Genomic DNA, 15,560 nt, shown 5'->3' with positions numbered 1-15,560 from the left:
GCAATTTGGGAGGCCGAGGCCGGTGGATCCCCTGAGGTAGGGAGTTCAAGACCAGCCTGACCACCATGAAGAAACCCTGTCTCTACTAAACATGCAAACAATTAGCCGGGTGTGGTGGCTCATGCCTGTAATCCCAGCTACTCGGGAGGCTGAGAAGGAGAATCACTCCAACCTGGGAGGTGGAGATTGTGGTGAGCCGAGATCGTGCCGTTGCACTCCAGTCTGGGCAACAAGAGCGAAACTCCATCTCACAAAAAAAAAAAAAAGATAAATTGTCCTCAGAGAGAAACCCCCCAAGCAAAGAAAACCAGAAAGCCAGCAAGGAAGCCCTGAATACCACAGTCAAAGAGGTCTGCTTCAGCCTCCCTCACATGTTACCTATGCCTATTTACTATGTTAACACGATGTTTCAAATGTTTTATTCAGCACAAACAGCACAGTGAGTGACTCCATCATCAATGTTTCCATAGTATATTATATATAATCATTCATCCCTCACATAGCAAGTTACAGAGCTAAGGACCCTTTGCAACGCTAGTCGCTCGGGAAACAAAGATGAATGACTTCTGCCCTATTCTGCCCTAAAAGCTCACAGTCTAACGCAGAAAAACAAACATGTGCAGAAAAAAATGTGGTGAATATTATCTTAGAAGCACACGGTGGTAAACACAGGAGTACAATGGTAGTCTGGAGAGCTCAGTTTGGGCTTAGGAGTACAATGGTAGGTTAGGAACAGGAAGGAGGAGGGAGGCAATTCTGCCTAGGAGTTTCAGGGAAAGCGTCACAGAAATTACCTTGGAGGTGAGTAGTAAGGGATAAATAGAAGTTTTCCAGAATTGGGAAGTGGGAGAAGAGATTCCAGATTGAAAGTCTAGCTTGTGCAAACATAAAGTGTTTGAAAATTAGGGAAAGTGGAGTGTGAATCATTGCAGGGGGAATCGAGGAGGGTTAGGTGGAGACAGGAAAGGGATAAGGCTAACAGAGAGCCGGGTGATAAGTAGTCCCTGAGTGACAGACTCAAGCCAGCTCCTGGGTCTTTTCTGGGAAGCCTTCCATCACCCCGAAGGCAGGATGAGCCACCAATGCCCTTTGCACACTCTTCATGCATTTCTCACAGCAGTCATTTTATTATATTGAAATTATCTGTTCATGTTTTCATCTTTCCCACTAGATCGTAAGTTCATGAAGGGCAGAAACTTTTACTCACCTTTGTGGTAACACGTGGTCTGGCATATGGTAAGCAACAAAGAAATGTTTGCTGAACTAAGGGAGCCTGAGAATGTCTTTCTGTTATAGAATGTGTAGTGAGGGGGTCTGCAAGCTTTTCTTTTTGGCCGCACCTAAGCACAGTTGCTGGGTTTTCCCTCTCCCATGCCCCATCATTCCACATTCCACCAAGTATCCAAAGTTCCACCTGCCATCTTGAGGGCTATGAGTGTTCCAATGTTTTGAAAGGGAGGTTTGTATTCAGCAGATAAATGGAAGAGAACAGCTGTTGTACTTCCATTTCTTTGGGATTTTGATGTATCGAACATGGTGAAGCAGGAAATCTAACTGCCTCCTTGGGGGATGTAGGGGTTGAGTATTAGGAGAAGATTGAAGCCCTGAGTGATGTAGAACCTGAACCAGGTTTGAGTGGAAGGTAAAAATGTGAGTAGCTAATGAAAAAACGGAAAGGCATTCTCAGTCCTGAATAAGCACAATCATCCATTTTCTCTGCTCTTTATTCTGCGTTATTCAGTGATGCTAAAAATGTATGCAAACTCGTGCTGATTCCTTATTGTTGCCCCCCATGTAGTATAACGCCTGGAACATTTTAAACAACAGCTTCAACATGAATTGAATTGACTAGTTATAACCCAGCTCAACTCATCTCTCTTCTACCAGCCTACTAAGGGAAAGACCCATTTAAGCTGTTTCCTAAAAAAGTAAACTGTCATATAAACAGAGACTGTAAATAATAAGTGTAAAATTCATCTCTTGCTTAGAACTGGATATAACCACATCAACATGTGCTACTAGAAGTGCTTTACAAAACTGAGCTTTCTGAATTTCCTCCTTCATAAGTTGCATAATGCTTCTACTATGCTCAAGACTATGCTCGTATAGGATGTTTATTGCATAAGGATATGCAGCTGAGGGGATACCTGAGAGCTCAAATCCAGTCCAAACTCTATGCAATAAACCATGCCTATGAGTTGCATAGATCCAGAGAAGTCAACTTTTTAAATTTGTACAATAGTTTATGTGGGCTAGCAGTGCCCTCACTATATTCCTTTGCCTCCCTTCCTATTCCCTATTCTCACTGGAAAGGGTGGACTGAAATCTTGATGATGATACTACCATTACCATCTTCATTACATTTTTGGTACACTGGTGTCCTCAAAAGATGGTCCCAAGGCAAAAGTTATGACCTAAGTCTTTATTGGATGGTATAATGCCAGAGTTTTAAGAGTGAGGGAGACTGGGCATGGTGGCTCACGCCTGTAATCACAGCACTTTGAGAGGCCGAGGGGGTGCGGATCACAAGGTCAGGAGTTCAAGACCAGCCTGACCAACATGGTGAAACTACGTCTCTACTAAAAGTACAAAAATTAGCCAGGCATACAAATTAGCCGGGTGTACAAAAATCAGTACATACACACACGCGCGCCAGCAGTCAACAGTCAGAACCTCCATCTTCCCATTCTGGGTCATTTGAATATAGCCCTATCTTCAATTATTTCCAAACTCAGACATAAACAAAACTGTCCTCATATCCTGCAGTCCTTAAGCCACTGCTCTGTCCCTCTCCTTCATAATCAAGCTTCTCAAAGTGATCCAACATCTCTCCTTCCTCATCATCCATTAACTCTTCACCTGTGGGGATGATGTTCTGACTCAAGCCTTCACCATGCCAACCAAACAACCATCACCAAGACACCAGTGGTTCCAAATTGCCACATTATAAGTTGCCAGCTTCTTACTAGACCCCTTTGATGCAGCCCGACTTCAAAATTGGCTTTGCACAGGAGAGACTTCACAAACGAGCAAACAAAGCAAAGCAAAAACAACTTTATTAGAGAAACAGGGTACGGGAAAATGGCTGCTCTGTAGACATAGTAGTAGCAGTAGCAGTAGCAGTAGAAGCAGCAGCAGAAGCAGCAGCCCTCATAGATTGCTGGCTAGCTATATAATGGCTATTCCTTAACTATATGTTAAACAAAGAGTGGGCTATTTGTGAACTTTCTGGGAGTTCCTGGAACCAAGGGTGCCTCCTTTTTTAAGCCATATGAGGTAACTTCCAGGAGTTGCCATGGCATTTGTAAACTGTCATGGCACTGGTGGGAGTGTTTTTTGGCATGCAAATGCATTATAATTAGTGTACAGCTAGCAATGAGGGCAACCAGAGGTCTCTTTCATTGCTGTCTTGGGTTTAGCTGATTTTGACCAGTTCCTTTGCTGCAAATCGTTTTGATCAGCTCCTGTTTTCTTGAGCAGGGTCTTGTGACCAGTGCTGGGAAAACACATCCTGCTGATTTCCTACCTAACCATAGGTAGTAGTCATTCTCTTCTCCTTTGACTTCCGTGACAACTCTCTTTTCATTCTCCTCCTTTTCCTCTTTCTTCTCAGATTCCTTTGCTGGTTCTTCCTCTGTCTATCCTGTTCATACCGGTGTTACCTAAGATCTTGTTCTCAGCCCTCTTCTCTTATTCTACATATTGTGCGTGTTCTGCATAGACAATCTCATCTGCTTCCATATAATTAGCAGCCACCTGCTCATTTATTTTGATTAATGACTTCACTACCAAACCAGGTGTCCAGACTCTTAGCAGGTGGCTGCTAATAGTCTGACAACTCCCACAAATTTCTCTATGTATATAGTGTGAGTATAACATAAATATATATGTACATGTAAATATATTACATAAATACATGTGTATATGTATATATGTTTAATTGCCTAGTTGACATCTGCACCTGGATATCCTACGACACTTCTAATTCAGGATGTCCTAAATTAAATTTACTATCTGTGATCCCCACCCCACTCCTAACCTGTGTTCCTTCTTTATTTTGATTAATAACCTCCCCGCCAAACCAGGGGTCCAAACTAGAAAACTTTCAGTCTTCTTAGTGTTCCTCTCTTGCACCAGTTCACTAAGTCCTTTAGCCTCTTCTCCTCAAATGCCACTCTGCCCACTGCCAGACCATCAGTCCCTCAAAGCAGGATTTATCCTATTCATCTTTGAGTATCCAGAGATAGTAAAGTTATGCAAAAAGGTATTAAGGAGGGTGAGTGGGGAGAGATTACATAAAATAATTTTGATAATCAGTTTTTAAAGATATTCATTCATTCAAAAATATTATTTGGCTTTTAATATATATCAAAAGATTTACGATTTACTTAAATTATCGCCTGTTTTGTAAATGAATATTCTTCATCTTACCAACTGGCTATAGCAGGCATGTGTATTAGTCTATAAAATCCTAACTCCTGGCCTCCTAATTTAAAATTGTTACTAGCAAACACTATTGTTACCATTTTACAGTAAGGTTCAGGATACAGCCAACAACCAGAAACCATTCATGAAAATGTTCAGTGAAAATTCTGTCTTTATAATGTGTGCACTGCATTGTTTAATTGGAAAGGAAATCTTGAAATATACCTGTTCCTGCAAAGTAATTCTGTCCACAAAATGGGCAAAGGGAGCGATTTCTCTTTTTGTTCACCAACCTGTAATTTGGTGGGAGGAGTTCGGGCTATTTTAATTAATTATTGCAAATTAAATATTTCAACAACTTGAAGTGAGTCCTTAAAAGAAGGAAAAAATATACATAGCTCCCCTCTGCTAAACGGCAGTTGATGATAGAATTCCTACTGTCTAATCTATAAAAATAAAACCCGACTTTTCAGCTAATTCCGTTTTCCTAAACACACAAAAAAAAACAGTGCCACCCCAGTTAGATCCTTTAACATGCACGTTAATTTCTACTCACAGCTGTGGCAATTAGAAAGTGTACTTAATGGAGTGTCATGTTAATTGTTTTCAGAGTTAACCAATTTCTCTATTTAATTGTCAATTGATTAACCTATTGAAATGTTAAGTGACTCAGTTTCCTTCCAGAGTAAACAGCAGCAGCATATGGTAGCTTCATCAGCCGAAGGCAGCACTCATTTGCTTTGATTCAATGTGCTGGTATTTTTCTACACCTCCCTGAGCTTTTAATTAGATGAGGCGATGTTACATGTATTTGTCTGCTGGAAAGGTTATCAGTGCCATAGCTGACCTGCAGAGGCAAGGTTGAGTCTAGCAGCTTTAATAGAAATGGTTTTCCAGCTATGACTGTTGTACTTGATTGCATTGTGATGTTAATTAACTCAAGACTGCTTTCTTCAGAGTGTGTGTGTGTGTGTCTTCCCGTCTTTCCTGTAGCACTAACTATGCAATGAGATGTTTTCTGTCATATATATCCACCTATTAAGTACTCATTGGATTCTAATAAGCATGCAAATAGTCAAGAGTTTCTTTAGGCTAATACCACACTACTCAGATTGTGGTGCCATTAAATAAATACAATGATCTTTGCCTGTAGCACATTTTTCAGAGAAAAAAGCTAGCTCCCTTTGGTAGAATTTTGCTCCTTTATGTTCATGGTGTGCCATGCCAGGGGATCATTACAACTATAAAGTAAAAAGTATTTTATTTTTTCAGTTTAAGCACAGATGATGCCACATAGTGTTGAGAGAATCAGACAGACTTGGATATGGAGGCATTTTCCACTGTTCTCGTTAGAGATCACTGTGTTTTAGTAGTCAAATTAATGTAAGATCCTGGTGGTGAGCTATTAACTCAGCCTTCTCCTCTCTTGCACATTGTTTTGTGACTCGGAGTGTGTGTTGCTTGCATGTGTGTTTTTACTGTACCGCACTATTGTTTAATTACGAGACAATTGCCTCAACTGAGCCAGCATTATCATCCTTGATAATGTTGGTAGCAGGCAACTGAGACAAAATGATTACAAACCTATGTTGTGTTCAATAGTTCTTTAGAGGATTTCTCTCTTCATAGTTCTGGCTCATTCATGTTTGATTCAGCACATTTGTTCTTTAAAAAAGGCATAGCTTAGAAGAGTTTCAGGGTGGGTTAATAACTCAACTGAAAATGGCTGCTCGCATTGTAAAAGCTTGTTCCTGCAGTTGCTTGAGGCTTTCTTCAGTTTTGCCGCTCTGCAGCTTCGGCCCAGTTGGTAAACAGCTTAAGTCCAGACATCTTTTCATTCTCTGAGCAGCAGATTGAAGTAAAAATGCATATAAGTGGCGACTGACTGGCGCTGGCCTAACAATAGCCTGTAACATTATGCAAGGGTATTTACATAGGAATAAGGCCTTACTAAAGGAGATGGGGCAATTAATGGTGTGGGCCACACATATAAGGAAAGTTTGTCCAATCCTTTCCTCAATAAAGATCTTTTGTAAAGTGCTATGGAAACTCATAGAGGCCTCAAAGAGCTTAAGGGTGGGACTCTTCTAGGACTTTCAAATATATATACGTATGTGTTTGCGTGTGTGTGTGTGTGTGTGTGTGTGTGTGTATATATATATATAATCTTTAAAAAGCTAAATGGCATTAAATAAATGCTCAGGAAATAATATGAACTCCTTGTTTTATTTTAGATAGTTTCTCCAACCCTGTAAAAGAAGGCAGTTCAGGCTGGGCGTGGTGGCTCACGCCTGTAATCCCAGCACTTTGGGAGGCTGAGGCGGGTGGTTCACGAGGTCAGGAGTTCAAGACTACCCTGGCCAAGATGGTGAAACCCTGTCTCTACTAAAAATACAAAAATTAGCCCGGCATGGTGGTGGGCACCTGTAATCCCAGCTACTCGGGAGGCTGAGGCAGAGAATTGCTTGAACCCAGGAGGCGGAGGATGCAGTGAGCTGAGATCGCACCACTGCACTCCAGCCTGGGCAACAGAGCAAGACTCTGTCAAAAAAAAAAAAAAAAAAAAAAAAAAAAAAAAAAAAAAAGGCAGTTCATATTTTCAGTTCTCCTATTTTCCTTTTCTTTTTTTGGTGATGTTTATTGAATAGAAAATCGTTCTGAGATAGTCAAGTTCTTGAGTTATTTTCCTTCCCTGTTTGAAATTGAAGCATCATCTTTAAAATATTTGAAAAGTTTTGCTATCCTTCTTATTTCAAGTCATGTTTAAGAATGGGAGAAAAAGGTTGTGCAAGGCCTGGTCTAAGGGGTAGATCCCAGGATTTTCAGGAGTGTCAAAAGGAGGGCTTGCACAACGAAAATGAACAGCTGCAAAAACAAGGAGGGGTCCGAAAGAAAATGCAGGGTTGTGTCCTAGGAAAATGTGAAAACATTGATGCAAACCTAGCCCCTTTTTGGGATATATATCTTAATAGAATAAATATCTTGTCAGTCCAAATAAAAACTAAAAAGTCAAATGCTTAAATTATTTTCAACCAATACTGTCCCAGTATTATCCCCATTTATTATTATTATTATTATTTTTTGGTGTGTGTGGGGGTGGGGAGAGTGGGAAGTCCTCCTCATTGCACCCCCACCCCTAGCTCACCAATCGCAGCAGTGAAAGACAAATCTGGGGTAGATCTTTCACATGGTTTCATTCTTATCAAAGGCTCCCCATCTGCTTCTGCCCTTGGCCAGATAGCATTACTGTTTTTATTTATTTGCGTCAGAATATTTTTAATAAAGTATCATCAGCATTTAAAAAACAAGAAACAGAAGAATATTACTCTTTGGATAACCCAATCCGTTTTTACATGTTTCATGATCAATTAGAGCATCTACTATGTATTTTAAGCAAAGCCCTTCAGCTTCTTTTTTTTTCTTTTTACATATTCTATCTCACTCAGAGGACATTTTCAAAGAAAGCAGAACTTTGGCTGGGAGTGTTCGAGCTCTGTTTGCACTTTCTAGTGAACCTGTTCTTACTTCCAAAGTTGTTTTTCATCCCATTTCCTCATTTATAGTTGGTTCATGAAATTCATGTCCATATGGGATGAGGGAAATAAAATCTTAATGTGATAACGTATAAGCTTCGTGTGTGTGTGTGTGTGTGTGTGTGTGTGTGTGTGTGTGTGGCGTACAGAGAAAGTGATTTCAGCTCCAGCCCTGTCAAGCAGGCAGAAATCAATGCCTCATTCAGGACTATTGATCACTACTAAATTAATTAGACTCCAAGGCTTATGGCAGTTGATAAGACAACTTATTAATTTAGTCAATGATAGTGTTTTCCCTAAAGCAGCAAATACCCTCTTGTTTAGAAAAGACATTTCTAATAGTTGCTGCCAGTTCTTTTTCATTGTTTTCATCTTTCTGGTTTTCTTTTTCTGGGGAAAGGGTAGTTAGGGGTAGGTGGGTTTGTGTGGGAAGGAGGGCGTTGGGGGAGCTCTATGGGCAAGGGAGTGCTAAAAAAAATGTATATACTGAGGCGTCAGTCTGGAATATGCATTAGCCCACTCCTATTTTGGTTCCCTTGCCTAACACTGTAGTTTTAGGATGAAAAGAATGCAGCAGCCAGATTATAAGACGAGACCTTGATTTCCTATGGGGCTTTGGCCACGTAAGGCCACTCCAGCCCTACAAGGATGTTCATTTGGAAGGGGGCTACTTCCTAAACCTTCATTTAGAATTGACTGATACAGATTGCTTTTGCTTTTCATTGAAACCTGCAACAGTGATGGTCATAGTCAATAACAAAGACTTCGGCCTCTGTCGGTAATGCAAACTGTGAATGGAATGAAGGTATCCCAGAATGCCCTGAACATGGGGCAGTACTTCCTGCTGGCTTAGAAGGACAAAAGGACAAAGCCCGGGAGTGTAGGGGTCCCACCAACAGCTCTTGGAGGCAACAGCCTGCTATCAGCAGCACTCCAACCCTCTGAGAATGCTAATAAGCCAGTGAAGAGCTCAGCTTTCTTGCCATAATTCTATAGTGTGGTTGAGGACCCCATAGTGCTCACTAAATAAAGACAACTAATTGAGAATTTTTTGCACATTTTGCCCAGGGGACTTGCTGTTCATTCGATTCTTTGGGGAGAATGTACCCCTACTGACAAGAGTAGCTGACTGTTTTGGCAGCCTCATGTTACTCTTCCCTGGGTCTAAGACTGACTTTCGAAGTATGACAAAAATGTTTAATTTTGATTTTTTTAATTACGTTGCTGGGAATTATTTTAGATCTCAAAGAATAGGCGTTCCAGTGTTCATCTAAAAAAAAAAAAATCTTGGCAGAGTTTTTGAATTAAAGCCCCATTTTTTTCTTTCTTTCTTTCTTTTTTTTTTTTTTTTTCCTTAAATTGTATTTTCTGTGGTGAGGCCTACATTTTTGTGTCTGCAGGTGACACGTTGATTGAAACTAAAATTAATAAATCAGCTGAAAAGCTCACACCTACAGCTCACAGCAGGGCCTAGAAAACACGTTTATAAAGGGAGCTTTATGCCCTCATATAAAGAAGGAATAAATTACAGAAGCACTTGTTGCCCTGGGACTTGATTTTGCTTTGCAATCTGGTATCTTATTTTGGGGAGGCTTATTGTTAATCAACAGGTTCCTGGTTGCTTTAGCAGGTGACTTTGCTATTAATCTCTTATTTGACCATTATAGCATATTAATGAGGAGGCTTCAAGATGTGGCTCTATCTTCTGACTATGGAATTAGTTTAAAAGGTGCACTTTTTACTCAATGGCTTGCAGTTAGCCACGTTGAGGACCAAATGCAAAGTAGCATTTTCTGTAGCTTGGGTAGTATTAAGGAGTGTTTTACTAACATATGTGTCTTACTGTGCTTTTCTTCTCTCCTACACTTATTTCTTCACCATGGAGGGCAATTATGGAACTTACCAGTCTCTGTTCATTTTTTTTTTAAACAAAATAGAATTACATACAAATGACAAAATGATATCCTTTCTTATTAATGTGCACTCTTATTTTAATTAAACAATGTCAATGTTCTTTGGAGGTGTATTCAGAATTAAAATGTATGATTTGGGAAGGCAAGAGGTTCAACATTTCTCACCAGAACTAGATTAATAAATGTCATTACTAGTGCAGGAATTTAACCATCACACTTCCCTTTAGAGGCTGAGGTAATTGGAAATGTTTAAGCTTGACAAAAGAAAGAAGTAAATATACCTATGGGGGTAGTTTAGAAGTATAAAGAAGGACTGAGGATTTAAGTCTTAAATTTGTAATTACAAGGATCTCCGAAGCACATAATGGTGCAAAACAGCTCAGACAACCCCATATAGGAGAAGAACTGCTTTGTCCCCAGTCTGCAGCTATTTCAAAGAACATTCTCTGGCACAAAATTATGATTATTATTCATTTCTTTTCAAATCTTCCAGACAATTTGGTTCACACCTCAAGTACCCATGCTGTCTTTCTTCTGAACCTAAGAAATGTCAAGTTTGTGTCTTTCTTATTTTTAACTTTACAAAATTAAGGGTTTCTGCCAACTGGGGTACATTTGATGTCATCGTCTATCTTACCTTTTCAGACTAAGTCCTGAAGTTTCTTCATTCTGGAGGTTAAGGTCAACATCATCATCTCTTTCATTAAGAAATTTTCTGGTTAGGTTTCATGAGAGGAGGAGGCAAGTTAGAGGTATTCGTAAAAACATTTAATGTTAATCACAAGAATGCATGAGTGTGAATGTTAACAGGACCTTCCGACTTGACATTATTTTTGAAACGTTTGTCCTTAAAAATACATACCAACAAAAAATCATCAGGGTTATCCTGATGATATAGGGCTGTAATATTAGGCCACTCTCATAGATCGGGACAACTGGAAATACTACTATCCTCTTAAAAGGGTTATCCAAGTAGCTAGCTTAAGCATTGGAATTACACTACCAAGCTGATGGTCATGAGAAGCAGAGGGACCCTTATCTGCTCCAAAATCAACAGTGTTACCTGGAATCTGGATCTTCATTCTAGATTTATTTGTTTGGGCCAATAAGCTAGAAGACTTTGGGGAGGGTTGCCCCCACCTCCAACAACCACATACACACACACACACACACACACACACACACACACACACACACATACAAATAGTTAACTGAAGCCTTGTTTTTCTTTTAAAACTGGGGGAAAAAAATTCTGTTCTACACTGCACAATAACAAAACTTATGCTCCAGTGACACAAAATCAACTGGTTTAAGTCTTTATGTGCTTCTGACAAGCCTGTAATCCCAGCTACTTGGGAAGCTGAGGCACGAGAATCGCTTGAATCTGGGAGGTGGAGGTTTCAGTGAGCTAAGATTGTGCCACTGCACTTCAGCCTGGGCAACAGAGTGAGACTCCGTCTCAAAACACCACCACACACACACACACACACACACACACACACACACCCCTTACATTAAAAGAAATTGAGGAACTGGCTACTGTATTCTAAGAACAGTCAGGTTAATTCTTTTTTAAAAATAATCGTCCTACAAATTATCAGAAAACAAAGTTTGTACCAGAGTGTTGGAGTCTGTGGCTGCTCTGGCTTGTGTTTGCAATGAAGGAAAGTTACTGTTAGAGAACCTTCCCCTCCCCCAGTTCTCCCTCAAGTCCTTCCAGCCAGGGAGGTTTTCAGCCCTTTTTGTCTTTTACAACTTAAGCAAGATCAGACACATTTCTGCAATGCATATGCAGATTTTACCTCTTGTTACTTTCTCTAATGAGCGTTCACTTAATCAATTTGACAGTAGCCTTTATCCCCCAGGCCCCTCCGCCCCCCTTTTTTTTCCACATCCACTATAAAGTTTTTAGGAAAAAAAGAATGTTAACAGATTCGAGGGGTGTTAGTGATGTGAAATGGTAGCTGGCCTAAGTGGAGTGAGCCACAGCGCTTTACTTCCACCACTGGTTCCGTCCAGCTTCTGAAAACAGGGACCTGGTCTGCTGACCTTATGAGGTAGCATATATTTTCATCGCCAGTAGAAAATGATTTTCCTTTTTCAATAATTGAAAATTACTTTCGTTTGTTTGTTTGTTTAGCACAGGGTCTCACTCTGTCACTCAGGCTGGAGGGCAATGGTACAATCTTGGCTCACTGCGACCTCTGCCTCCTCGGCGTGGGTGATTCTCCCACCTCAGCTTCCCAAGTAGCTGGGACCACAGGTGCGTGCCACCAAGTCCAGCTAATTCTTGTATTTTTTTGTAGAGACTGGGTTTTGCCATGTTGCCCAAACTGGTCTCGAACTCCTGAGTAATCTGCCCTCTTTGGCCTCCCAAAGTGCTGGGATTACAGGTGTGAGCCACCATGCCCGGCTGATTAATTGTTACAACTTAACCAAACACTTGAGTATATTTCTCATAGCCTCATATCTTTATCTTGTCAAGAGCATTTAAAAAATTTTTATGCAAGAGACAATCTTGCTATGAGACACCAGGAACCGACCCACATTGGCACTCTTCCACCAAATTGCCCAACAGGGCATCCTAGATCATCTGAGCAGTCTTGACCTTGTTCATTGCCTTTTCTGCCTGTGAGTGGCAAGCGCAGGGGCAGAGGGCAGTTGGGTTTAAATCTAATGTTCAATCCTCCCAGGGAATGAGTGATGATACCCAAATCCTGGGAGTTCTCTCTCTCTCTCTCTCTTTCTTTCTCTGTCTCTGTCTCTTTTGAGATAAGGTCTTGCTCTGTTGCCCAGGCTGGCGTACAATAGCACAATCATAGCTCACTGCAGCCTTGATCTCCTGGTCTCAAGTGATCCTCCCATCTCAGCCTCCCAAGTAGCTAGGACAACAGGAATGTACCAGCACTCATGTTTTGTTGTTGTTGTTTGTTTGTTTTTTAGTAGAGATGAGGTTTCACTATCTTGCCCAGGCTGGTCTCCAACTCCTCAACTCCTGAGCTCAAGCAGTCCTCCTACCTCGGCCTCCCTAAGTGCTGGGATTACAGGTATGAGCCATGGCACCCAATCTTTTTTTTTTTTTTTTTTTTTTAGAGCTGGGAGGTCTCACCATGTTGCTCAGGCTGATCTCCAATTCCTGGGCTCGACTGATCCTCCGGCCTCAGCCTCCCAAGTAGCTGGGATTATAAGAATGAGCCATCGTGCCCAGCCCTAAATCCTGGGGTTCTTGATCATATTCTCAACTCAACCTCAGCCTCAACCTGAATCTGCTACTGGGTGATAGAAGACAATATATGGCCCAGCTGCTGGGATTTAGCAGGTTTTCAAGAAACAGAGACAAAGAAAAAGTGAGTTCTGCCCTTCTCTGGTCTGCAGCCAAAGTTTTCAACCCTTGTGCATAGAAGCAGCATTCATGAAGCTGGCTCAACCTCTCCTCTGGCCCCCTGCAGCAGAATTCACGTCCTTAAGCCTTAGCCAGTTTTATAGCTCACCCACTTGACTCTCTTTCGCTTTATCAGAGCCAGAAAAGTTACCCTAACTGACGAAAAGAAGGAGAAGGCCCCCACTGACCCCTGCTCCAGCCCAGTTCTGTGCTGGATCAGTCTAGTTTTGCCTTTCCTGATTAACTCACCGTCCCTTCTCCCTGACTTCTATCCAATAGGCCCTACTGCCAGCCAATTGTTCACGTTCGAAGGTCAAATGGAAAGAAATTTGACTTTAAGACAATCAGCATCTGGTCTGTATTCAGAGGTTATCACTTGGGTTCGTTGGGTCTCTCACGGCCCTTTCTTTTCTGTCTTTTTTTTATTCAAGGTGAGAGTCTATACAATCGGTTACGTGCCTGCTCTAACTTGAGTGCCTGTTCTACTTAGGCAGATTCTGTTCTAACCGTCGAGAGAGTTTCCAGCTGAGAGTCCTCTGAGGTCTGGGAGGGAGTAACACTTTAGAGTTCACAGCCCTGCTTCCGCGAGGATACCTTGAATTCTAAGGGCTGCACTGACATTTCAAGAAGAGCTGAAGAATCTGAGTGACGTTATCTGAACTCTGCGCTCCCGGTTAGAAAAGCAGAATAGAAGCCTCACCCCAAGACCTATTTAACCAGAATCTGCATTATAACAAGATCACCAGGTGATTCACATGCACATTTCTTTAATCACCTGAGGGTCGGTGCGAAGGCAAGGATATAGAGTACGCTTGTGGATTCTTTAAATTCATTTTCTGTCTTTCATTCACAATCCCTAGTGAGCCAGGGAGGATGTGCGGTGTGGGTTGGAGGGGAAAGTGAGGTAAGAAGAACAGTGGGAATCAGCAGGAGAGAAACATCTCCATTATTACTAACCTGGTTTTCTAAACCTTTTAGCATGTACACAATTAAAAGTTTATGCTGTTAGGTCCCTATTCCTCCTGGAAATAATTTGGAATTTGATCTGACTCTCCTCTCCTTTGTTTTGCACCTTGAAATGCCTTCCACTGTATTGCCCTTTTCAATTTATTGATCTGGTGATTTGACCCTGATTTCTGCTTTTTATTTAAGATTCATTTCTATTTAGGCTTCATTCTAGAAAACGTGATGGGTTTGTTGGGCTAATAGAAGAACCTGCCGCAGAGGAGAGGATGCCCCTTGAAAAGGTTTAGCCATTCTTCCTCCAACATCTAACGACGGTTCCGTGCCCTGAGCCGATGGGTGGTGAGGGACAGCCATGAGCCGGGATGGAAAAACATGGTCTTCAAGGGCATAGAGATCTAGATTTACAAACCTGGTTCCACCATAAGTAAAACCTGTGACCTTTGACAAATGATTTAACATTTCTCAAAGTTCTGGATCCTGCTCTGGGAAAAGGAGATGGTAACTAGAAGTGTTGTTGGGTTGACTAAAGAGGTAACATTTCAGTAAAGCGTACAACGAAGTCAGGGTTTGGAAAATGAGAAGAACTTTCCCTTTGGGCTTCCCTGGAAAGGCCTCTGACGAGCTCTTTAAAAAGGAAGCTTGGCTGTTTCACCCACTAGAGCAAAGGCCCTCCAACTTACTAACGAGTTATTTTGAGATAGGTGAGAATCCATGTTTCTTGGGTTGATGAATAATAGACTCCATTTACTAAACACCTACAATGTGACTGTGACATTTGGCATGTGCTTTAACCTTCCTGAATCATTCCCCATTCCCCCCTGTTCTGTGAAATGGAGATTATAAAGCCGTTTCTTTTCTTTTTTTTTTTTTTTTTAATTTTTTTTTTTTGAGACGGAGTCTCGCTGTGTCTCCCAGGCTGGAGTGCAGTGGCGCGATCTCGGCTCACTGCAAGCTCCGCCCCCTGGGTTCACGCCATTCTCCCGACTCAGCCTCCCAAGTAGCTGGGACTACAGGCGCCCGCTACCACGCCCGGCTAATTTTTTGTATTTTTAGTAGAGACGGGGTTTCACCGTGTTAGCCAGGATAGTCTCGATCTCCTGACCTCGTGATCCACCCGCCTCGGCCTCCCAAAGTGCTGGGATTACAGGCTTGAGCCACCGCGCCCGGCCGAAATGGAGATTATAATGCCTAATAGGATTGTTGTGGTTGGTTAAAGAGGTTGCTTTACATTCATTATCTCATTTGATCCTCCCAATGATGGGGTGAAATAGGCCTTGCTTGCCCCCATTTTATAGCTGAGGAAACTGAGTTTCAGAGAGGTCAAGTAATTCACTCAGGATC

At 41.6% G+C, this 15,560-nt stretch overlaps 1 long non-coding RNA gene across 3 annotated transcripts in view; it reads right to left on the bottom strand.

Moving 5' to 3' along the window:
- Positions 1-15,560, bottom strand: part of LOC135971986 (uncharacterized) — a 225,809-nt gene that overhangs the window by 118,066 nt on the left and 92,183 nt on the right. The gene's annotated exons all lie outside the window — the stretch shown is intronic.

This window comes from Macaca fascicularis, chromosome 7, assembly GCF_037993035.2.
Source record: "Macaca fascicularis isolate 582-1 chromosome 7, T2T-MFA8v1.1".
Classification (NCBI taxonomy): domain Eukaryota; kingdom Metazoa; phylum Chordata; class Mammalia; order Primates; family Cercopithecidae; genus Macaca; species Macaca fascicularis.
This window is presented reverse-complemented; position numbering and strand designations above follow the sequence as displayed.